Source organism: Rhinolophus hipposideros (assembly GCF_964194185.1).
Source record: "Rhinolophus hipposideros genome assembly, chromosome: 12".
NCBI classification, from domain to species: Eukaryota; Metazoa; Chordata; class Mammalia; order Chiroptera; family Rhinolophidae; genus Rhinolophus; species Rhinolophus hipposideros.
This window is the reverse complement of record NC_138058.1, coordinates 59940497-59950790: the sequence shown is the minus strand read 5'-3', so window position 1 is coordinate 59950790 and position 10294 is coordinate 59940497. Positions and strand designations below refer to the sequence as shown.

The following is a 10294-nucleotide window of genomic DNA, read 5'->3' as shown; positions in this document are numbered from 1 at the left end:
TTTCCTCTAAACTTCTCTGGGAAAGAAGCCAGCAGGGGAAAACCCATTTTACCTATGAGCTACGCTTGACATCAGTCATCATCTATGACATTTTATAATTCTTTATGAGGATATGACTTTTGCGCATATCCTCAGTGACACTCCTGGAAGTAAAACAGGTGGGATTGACCCCATTTTACAGATGGGTAAATGGGAGCCAGGGGAGCTTAGTGCCTTTCCCAAGTGAATACTCCCCCATCACAGTGCTACATATTGGTGTCAAGTTGCAGCCTGGTGTCAAGTTCCACACAGATCCGAATCAGGGCCAGGTCCCTGGACAGCCTTTGAATCAAGCAGCTCGTGACACTGCCGTCAATGCCCCTTTCCGAATCTCAAGGAGTGCCTGAATACAATGGGAGCATTGAAAGCAGCCCTGTGCAGTGCTGAGCAGGGCCAGGCTCTCCCAGCTGCAGGCTCTGGGACTCCAGCTGGTCTCAGGCAGGGAGACGCCCTCCGTCCTCCGTGCATTGCCATGTTTGCTATTGTCTCCTTCCCAGCCCCCCCCCCACACACACACAATTTCTCCTGTATTCCCAATCTTCCCCTCTTCCTTTCCCCAGGACTCACCTTCTTAGATCCTTCTACACATCTATGTGCCCTCTGCGTTCAGCTTCTTGTTTTCATGGGACATTTCTCCTCATCTACAAACATGGCCATGTCCTCAAAGCTGGGAAAACCTTCCCTAGACCCTGCTGCCCCTCCTCTTAGTCACCTCCACCCTTAGGCTGGTCCTCTTCCTGACAAGCTTCCCTTGGATTATCCACTTGCTGCTGAGCCTACAAACAGATTTTTACCTTCATCCTTTACTGCAACTGCTCACCAAGCAGCTTTCTCAATCTCCTCAGTAATAATAACTACCATACCTCAAGGGGTCTGCTGCTACTGGCATTGTGCCATCTACCCTTAAAATGACCTTGAAAAATGGGTACTGAGAGTCCAGGTTATAGATGAGGCAACTGAGGCTCACAGTACATGTCAGGTTTGAGCTCACGACAGTTTAATTCTGGCTCCTGCTCTGTGGCACTGACCTGAATATAAAGGTTTGACTGCTGACTCACAATTATTTTACATGACTAAGTAGACTTCAAGCTCCTCAGGAATATTGGCGAACACCCTTTCTCAGAGGACACCTCGAGGAGGAACAGGTTGAAACTGCCGAGGAAGGACCATCTGAGAGCCAAAGATTTGGCATAGGCTCTCCTTGAGAGTTGTTCATGGTCCCCACAGTCTGTCAGCCTTCTGGAGGACTTGTGGGGAAGGGCGTGCTGGAGCGGGAAGGGCTCAGCTTGGCATTGGGCAGATGAGGTTTGGAAACCTGGTTCTGCGTACTTATAACAGTGTGACTTTCCGGGCAATTCACTCAACCTCTCTTCCGATCTTGTTTGAAATGAGCAATCTGTAAGAAATGAGCAATGAGCAATGCTACCTGCTATGTGGAGCGGTAATTAAATGACATATTCTGAAAACACCTGCTAATCTTTCCTCCCTCCCTCTTTTATGGTAATTCTTCACTTGCCCATTATTCAGAAGCTTGTTGTTAAAGCAATGTGGAACCCCAAACACATTTACTCCTAAAAGCCAGTAGCCCTGAACTTCATGAGGTATGGCCCCCAGCACCAGTCTACCTTACTCTCCCCTTTCTCTTCCTACTAACCCCATTCTTGGACTTGACTTTCAAGCCATGGTGGTTCCTCAGCTGTCTTCCAAATGTCCACCTTCCCGACCCACAGACTTTTTTACTCCTTTATCCTAGAATCTCAGACCTCTGTTTAGACCCATCCAACAAATCAATATCCAGGTAAAACCTAAATTCAGTTCCTCCATTTAGCAACCCCAGGTTTGGGCATGACTTTCATCAATGTCCCAGGTCTTTCTGATGACAGGTAGGCAGCTCTTATCTGACCAGAGGAGGTCGCCCCAAGAAAGCAAAGAAGCAAGAGTCCAACTGTGAGATCTACTAAATGTTGCAGAAAACGTTTACTGCCACTAGAGGACTCCCTCCCCTTAGGCAAAAATTGCCCCATCTAACGTGTCTTGTGGGCTCAGAGCCTGAACCCCAAACTGGTATTAGGGGGCTGCACTTCTGGATTAGGACTGCAGAGAAAGCGTGGCCCATGACCACCTCAGTTCGGCGGGCTCCGGGGGCCTGCTGCCTCTAGATTTTGCTGGGACCGGGAGGAGAGGCCCTCCTGAGTAGTGGTTTGCAAATACCCCGCAGAGAGAACTAACCCTTGGGGCCTGGGCTTTACGACTGTTGGGGAACTCCCTCACCTTCACCCCTTCGCGCCACCCGGTAGAGGAGGGGCTTCTGCAGCAACACATTGGGGTTCCCAGAGGGATCCCGGAATGGGGTTGGAGGTAAGGATTCAATGTTGCATCTTAACACCGTATGAATAGCATTGCCTTTGGAGTGACGTTAAGTGAAAGAAGGCAAATTACTAAACCGTATCTAAGCCATTATTACAACTACATGAAATAACATACAGGGCAAAGGCTTGAGGGGATCAGGGAGGTCGTATGAAGGCATGATGACCCTCCCTCTCTTTTTTAAATGTGTTGTTTTTGCTAAGTTATGTGTGCATTTAAAACGTGAAGGAAACGATGAAGCAAATGTAAATTGAGTTATAAAACATTTCCAGAGGCTTCACCATCCCCTGAAAAGGGGTGTCCGAAACAGGACAGGCAGCTGGACCTGAGAGATCTGGATGGAGAAGCCCTAGCTCAGCTAGGCCTGAGAGTGAACTCGGGTCAGGGCCCCAACATGGAGAAGTTGCCAACGTCGGTGATCCGGAGTGGCTGTCCACTTTTTACGTGACAACATTGACTCCTAACGACCGACCCTGTCCTCTTCATCCTGGAAACCCGCCGAGTGCCCACTTCGAAGGTATCGGATTGAGTCTTGGCGGGAACTGGGTCTAGCCAGGCCCCCAGCGAAGGGAAGGTCCTGCAACAGCCGGGAGAGGCAGCCCGGGCATTGTTTCAGCCCCTGGGGTGGGGTCCTACAGGGGAGGGGAGGCGGTGTGTCCTCGCGGACCCGCCGTGTAGTCCTTCCAGAGGACCCGGGCTTTGTAAAGTGTTGGGAGTCCCCATGGAAACCCAAAGGAACGCAGAAAAGGTCGGGGGTTTCCTTTGGGTTTCGGGGGTTCTCGGGCCGCGCCCTCTGTCCACTCTCGGACCCCGGCCCTGCAGCAAGGCCTGTCGGGAGTTGTAGTCCCAAGGCGGCGGCGCGGAGGATGCGGACCGCCGCCTGTCCCCGCCTCTCTCGAACCTGCTAGAGCGAGGTGGAGGGCACTGGGGAGGAGCCGTCGCATCGGTGATTGGCCGAGGCCGCCTCCAGCCCATCCGCGTCCCCTCCCCCTCGCAGCTTGGGACTCCAGCGCCTGGCGCGCTAAGGCGGCGATCCTGCGAGCGCGCGTGCAGCCGCCGCCGCCCCGAGCACCCGCAGCTCCCGCGCCGCGGCGAGACCGAGAAGAGACCAACGCACGGACAGACTCTCCAAGCCTCAGCATCCTGGAAGAGTGGGTGATGGCGGGGCGGGCGGTGGGCTTCTTCTCCCCCGGCTGGGACATCCATTTTACGCCCTCTGTTTCTTTGAGAGGCGCACAAAAGGGCGGGGGCTTGGGTGCGCCTAGGGGCCCTGCCGCAGGGAATGGAGCGAGAAGATAGTTTGGGGTTCTGGGCTGCTATCGGGGCTAAACTGGGGCCCGAATTGGGTCCTATTTGTACGCCCACAGAGCGCCGTGCGATGCCTTGCTCACAGTAGGCGTTTATGTGTGCTCATGGAATTGCAAAGAACTGGGATGAGGAGGCGTCTTGGTTGAAGGTGTTTCACTCCTAGCACACAGTAGGCGCTTAACCTCGCTCGTCGAGGTGCAGTGAAAGGCTAGAAGGCTGAGCGGGGGCTTCTCTGGCTGCGGGCCCGTCCTGTCCGAGTCCGTAGCTCGGCGCGGTCCCCAACCCCCAGTCCCCACCCATAGGCAGCGTCCATCCATCTCATCTCTGGGTTGGGATTGCCCGGCCTGGACCGGACCCCGCGGCCCATCTCATCGTCCCGCTAATGGAGCAGACGCCTGAGGTTGACTCGCCAGCCGCGTCCGAGGCACCTGCCTGAACCACAAAGAACGCCTGCCGCCGCCTGGCCCAGAAAGGGCGCCGAGCTTGTTCCCTTCTCTTGAGCCCAGCGCGGGAGCCCTGCCCACAGCATCGATCTTGGCCAGCGAGAGACCTCGACGCCCCGGGCCTGGGGAGGGGGTAGGAGTTGTTGCTGGAGGGAAGCTGGGATGCAGAGAGGCGGAGGCCAGGCCACCGTTTGAGCAAAGATGGGGAGATGGGGAATCTGGGTGGGGACAGGTGTCTGGGTCTGGGAGGAGGGGGAAGTGGAGACCAGGGCTTGAGGATGAAAGAGAAGGGGGCGGAGGCAGGAAAGGAGCGTGGTGCAGGTGGCGCGACTTGAGGCTGGGGCTGATGAAGACTGGCGGCGAGGGTAGATGCTGGAGGGTGGAGACCTCCACCCTCCTGGGTTTGAGGAGGGTAGACGGCGGGGAGGAGGAGACTCGCGCGGTGCGGAGGAGGGAGGTCTCCGGGGAAGGGAGGGGCAGGCAGCTTGGAGGTGGGTCTCAGGCCTAAGGACCCTCAGCTCTAGTTGTGAGGCCTCGAGGTCCAGGTGGCTGGCTGGGCGTGGCTTTTGGACCGGGCGACACACCCAGGATCTGGGACCGGGCTGGTCTATCCTGCGAGCTTTGTCTTCCGGCTTGATTCAAGCCCGTGGGGACTCTTAGGGTTTCGTGATAATCTGCAGCCCCGCAGGCACACCCTTTTCTTCGCGGAGCTGAAAGGCTTGGTCCAGTGGCAGATGCGGCCTGGGAGGCGGAATGGGGGCCGTCTCCCACCGGGGTGACCGGGAGAACAATAGCCGGCACTGATCTCCGCCCGACGGAGAACTAGGGCCCCCCAGAACTCGTGTGCAGTTTTCTGGTGCAGAAAATGCTCCCGGAGAAATCTCAGGGCACGTGTTCATGTTGGGGTTTGTGATGGGAAACCAAACCCCGCCGTTAATGCCGGGGTGGGAGTCGCGCGTTTCCCCAGACTGAGGCGGGTAGACAGCCGCCGCCCCCAGTTTGGGTACCTTCTGTCTGCTGCCGCGCCGCCTGCCCCACGCTGCTGATCATCAGCCGAGACGTGGCGGGTCCCGGCGGCGACCCGGAGCTCGCCTCGGTGCAGACTGGGCCCCCCTTAGCAGCCTGCTTTGTCTGCAGAGGCGGCCACATTGCAGGGCTGCTGTGTGTTCCTAAAGGGAGCAATCAGGGCTGGTGCGGATTGTAGTAAAATCGGGAGAAGCGGGCGCGGAGATGACTCGCCGAGCGTTGGGCTCCTGGTCTTAGAGCGGGCAGCAAGGGGACCTGAGCTTCCCTGTGCCAGTGACCACACCCGAATCTATCCCCATCCTTCGCAGGTTTCGCCTGTATTATCTGCTGACCTAAGTCGGGGACGGCTCTGTGATAGGAGGTGGCTGCTTGCCCATGAAAGCAGATGAATAGAAATGGAAACAGAAAACGGGGATTCAACAGCTTTCCATGCACTCCTAGTCTTGCTGGCTATCTAGGCACCTTTCATGTCACGTTGGAACGTTTTAACGGTGTAAAATGACAGAATTCTGTCTTACGGACTTGTTTTATCATTGTTTAGCTAATATTGAAGGGACTGTTTAACCTAAGTTTTGTAATTTTAAGATACCATTTATTAAAACAAAAGGAGCAAGGCAGAAGCATTTTTTTTCCAAGAGTGGAGGAAGCTTGGTTAAATGACAGCATCATAGGACTAATCGATGTGACTTATATTTGCCATTAAATTAGTTGATGAGCCTTTTGGCTCTCTTAAGCTAGCCTTGAAACCTCAGGATTTTCTTTCTTAACCAGATTGCAGCATAAGGTGAGGGGCTGTGATGTGACTATTGGCTCTTGCCCAGGATGTGTAGTAGTTGCCAGCATGAAGACCTCTTGTGTGGGTTGTCCTGAGTGGCCCCAGGATGGGTCTCTGAAGAGGTGCATCTCAGAAGTTACAGAACTGGTCTAGAAGGACTAGCTGGAATGTTGCTCATTGGGTGTTGTTGTTTTTTTTAAAAACTAAATTAATAGCTCTACCTGTCTCCAGAATAGGTGAAAACCAGGAATCCCAATATTAGCAAACCAGAAATCTGACACTGAAGGTTTTTTTCCCTGTAGAAGAGTCCAATGGGAAATAGGCTTTCATGTCGTCACCCAAAGGGGAAAGTTTCAGGAGGAGATGTTTTCTTGGTTTATTCTTTTGGGAAAAATGTCATGGATTTGTTTCAGGCTGTAATCCTATAAGGCACTATGTGAACAGCCAGCCCAGTCTTTTCTTCATGGTAAGGAGTCCATAGGTGAGGAATCCCAGCATGACCAGCCCATTTCTACAGGGAAGATGGAGAGAAAACAACATTCCCTCCCCTCTCCTGTGACAATACCAGAAGGGAGAGATAGGTGGCCTAGAAAGGACTTTATGTCCCTAGAATTCTGGGGTGCCATTCTTAACCCCCATCTTCCTGAACCAGGAGACCTTGGCTAGGTATACAAAAGATGTTCATAGAACATGAAGACCTAGCCTCTCCAGGATGCAGATGTCAGCCAGGGTATTTTCAGTATTCTCAATGTACTACCTGTTTCCATTTCTGGAAACAGTTACTCAGCAAAACGAGTCTACACAATTGGCCAAAATTTGCTTAGGGGACTTGGTGTTGACCTCATCTGTGGTACCTGCACCTCTCTCTGTCCTCCTTCTGCTATGGACATCTGAGAATTTCCTCTCCTTAATAATAGCTCCTCTGACTCAGGATTCAGCGTGACCATGCATTAACCCCAAGGAACTGCAGGCCAAAGGCCATCACAACTGTGGACAACTCCCTGGGGTAAATTAGGATTCAGTTCACTTTGAGAAGCAGAGAAGTCAGTCTTATTAGAAAAGAGTATCCAAGATCCAGTCCATCTTTCTGATGAAAAAAATTAACCAAATTCTCAAAGGATCTGATCCTGTGCATACGTTTTTGTTTTCTGAGTTATAAGAAAATATTTCAGAAAAGTATTCTCAGACTTACTTCACAGGATCCTATAGGAGAATAGTAATACAGAAAATCTTTGTCGATGTGAAAAACCTATAGGGAGAAGTTGATATAATATGAAATCAAATGAGAATAAGAAGTAAGAAGGTATTTGATTTGATTGTATGGCTAGTGAATAAATGAGAAATAATATCAAGATTGCTTTGCCTTAAATTTTTTTATGTGAAGATGAAAGGTTCAAATACAATGGTATGAATCTTGAATGAACTTTGATATTTATATATAAAAGCGGACACATCATATACTTTAACAAAAGAAATTCATGAAGGAATATTATTTATGACTAGTTCTATTTCAATTTTTAAAACTGATTTAATTTACAATAAGTCAACTTAACTATAGCATCCCCTGAGCCCCTCACAACCTCCCATCAGTCACAGCCCAGTTTGGTGCTTCCTCCTGTCTGGACCCCCTCCTCACAGCCAGACTCAGAGGCAGTGCGCACTGGAGGGAGAGCCTGGGTCTGGGCCAGAAAGCCTGGGGTCAAATCCCAACTTTCTATCTGTCTATCCTTAGGTGAGTTCCTTTTCTTGTAGGCACTCAGTTTCTTTGTCTGTACAATGGGAATTATATGTATAGCACTGAGAGCAGTGTCTGCTATTTAGTCAGTGCTCGATAAATGTTATCACCACCAGCACCATCATCATACTTCCCCCCAGAATGTGTGCCCACAAAAACAACATTTGGATTCCCCATTTAATCTTTCATCTCAGGGGCCAGGCAGGCTGCTGTGGGCATAAACAGTGGGAACAGAGAATGATCAGGACCCCTTTCTGAAGCCCCCACCCTTGCAAATAGTAGAAATAGCTCTGTGCTGAGTCTGAGACTCTGTAAGCACAGCTGTTTTCAGCAGCTGGGTACTTGCAGAGTTAAGAATGTTCCAGAAGTGCTCTGTCCCCAGCGTTGCCGAATTGTCCCCAGGTGTGAAGTTGGCCTGGTGTGTCACCCTGCTCCTGCACCCTCTAAAGGAACAATTAGGCGCCTGTGGCAGGTGCGTAGGCTGCTTTGTTCTTGGTGTGAGAAAGAGCGATCGTGATTGGTTGATGGCAAATTGTTGTGAATAAAAGTGTCTCAAGTTTTCCAGCTGAGAAGTAAACTCAGCACCACAGAATTACTTATTTAACAAACACTTTCAAAGCACTTACTCGGTGCTAGGGGTTCCTGTGAGTTAAGTACTAGCATAACCCCATTTTATAGATGAAGCAACAGAGGTACAGAAATCACCCAGCTAGCGAAGTGGCAGAGCCAAGCTTCAAACCCAAGGAGTCGGCTGCTCAGAGCCTGTTATAAGCAGGGGTTCTCCACAGAAACAAAACCAATAAGGATTGGCTTATGTAGTTGTAGGGGCTGGCAGGTCCCATATGTGTAGGGCAAGTATAAAACAGATCGTCAGGCTGCAGACACTCAGGCAGGAGCTGATGTTTTTGTCTTAAGACAGAATTTCTTCTTAGGGAAAGCTTACTTTTTCTCTTAAGGACTTTGAACTGATTGTCTGAGGCCCACCCACATTATCAAGGAAAATCTCCCTTACTTAAAGTCAACTTTAAGCACATCTGCAAAATACCTTCACAGCAACACATAAAGATGAGCGTGTGATTACTAACTGGTATTATAGCCTAGCCAAATTGACACAAAAAACTAATTATCATGGGCGCCACACTTTTAAACACTACCCCAAACTAAGAAGCTTACATGTTGTGTAGAAGGCTTACAATAAGCTAAAGAACTTAGCGGTGTGCTATCCTATTACAAAATGGTGCTCCTCACTTTGTGTAAAATAGAATTTGGACCACTTCTTTTAATCCATGTTGCTTCTAGCACAAAATATTGCTCCAAGTAAGCATTCAATAATAATATTGAAAGACTGAGCAACTGAATGCTTTAGATGATATTTCATAAGATTTTCCAGCCAGTGAGACCTCTGGCTCCCTTTTTAAATTTAAAATCATTTGGCCCAAGTGAGGTTGAAATGTAATGAATGACTAGATTCTCTTGAAAAAAAGGGAGGCAATGTGCATTCTGAATTGAGCGTTGTGTCACTCTCCACCTCCCGACATCTGTCCGTTTTCATTGGCTCAGCAAAGTTTTTTGGGTCTGTCACTGCCTCCACTCCTTGTGAATGTGTCTCCCACACTTTATCAGTGCCCAGTACTTAGTCACACCATCTTTGTGTCACTTCAGTGTCCATTTACAGGCAGTCCCTTTGTTGATTTCAAATCCGCCATGGGCTTGCTCTGATTTCTCAGGCCCTGGGTCTTTATTCGTCCCTGCTTTTGTCTGGTCCTGTCCTTCCCTTTGTACTTCTGCAGAGCATGAGCCACTATTGATGGAGAAGTTGCCTCCTTTCTTATTTTGACCCCTTCAACCAGTTCTGTCACTGTGGATCGATATGTTCATTCTGTTATAAAATTCAAACGTAGTCCCCAGTTTTCTCATTTAATTTTTGCTCCTGTTTCCAATGCTTGAGAAACTCAGCTTTAATGCAGTTACTTGGATCATTTCAAGTTTGCCATATTGCCAGGTATGTGGGGTGGATGGGGGTATGTTTTAAAAATAGTTTTACTGGGAACAGCCGGTGGCTCAATTGGTTAGAGCGCAGTACTCGTAACACCAAAGTCGCGGGTTCAATTCCCACATAGGCCAGTGAGCTGCACCCTCCACAACTAGGTTGAAAACAGCGACACTTAACTTGGAGCTGATGGGTCCTGGAAAATATTCCCCAATAAAAATTTTTAAAAAAGAAATAGTTTTGCTGTTTAAACTTTTTAGAGAAGTATAACATATACAGCGAAGTACACAAATCATAAATAATATAGCCCAATGAATTTTCACAAACTAAACATCTACGTGATTTGCACCAAATCAAGAAACAGATTACCAGTACCCAAAGCCCCCCTAAAACCCCTCCCAGTCATTACTCTTCCTATCTATACCCTATCCTGACTTCTCACCATCATAGATCAGCTTTATTTTTGAACTTTTTACAAATGGCATCATAATGTGGGTGGCTTCTTTTGCTCAACGTTATGTTTGTTGCATTTCATTTGCTCATTTGCATTGCTATATAGCATTTTATTGTGTAAATATACCACAATTTATTTATCGGTTATGTTGTTAATG

General features: G+C 49.4%; 1 protein-coding gene across 2 annotated transcripts in view; it reads left to right on the top strand.

The window, feature by feature from the left end:
• The first annotated feature begins 3427 nt into the window (after positions 1 to 3427).
• The window catches only part of DPYSL5 (dihydropyrimidinase like 5), a 77352-nt gene continuing 70485 nt past the window's right edge, over positions 3428 to 10294 (top strand). The window contains exon 1 of one of the 2 annotated variants that reach the window (XM_081068253.1): positions 3428 to 3557. The gene's annotated coding sequence lies outside the window, so the exon portion shown is untranslated. Of the gene's footprint in view, positions 3558 to 4195; positions 4291 to 10294 lie in introns of those variants that run through there. The other variant, XM_081068254.1, reaches the window with a different exon arrangement.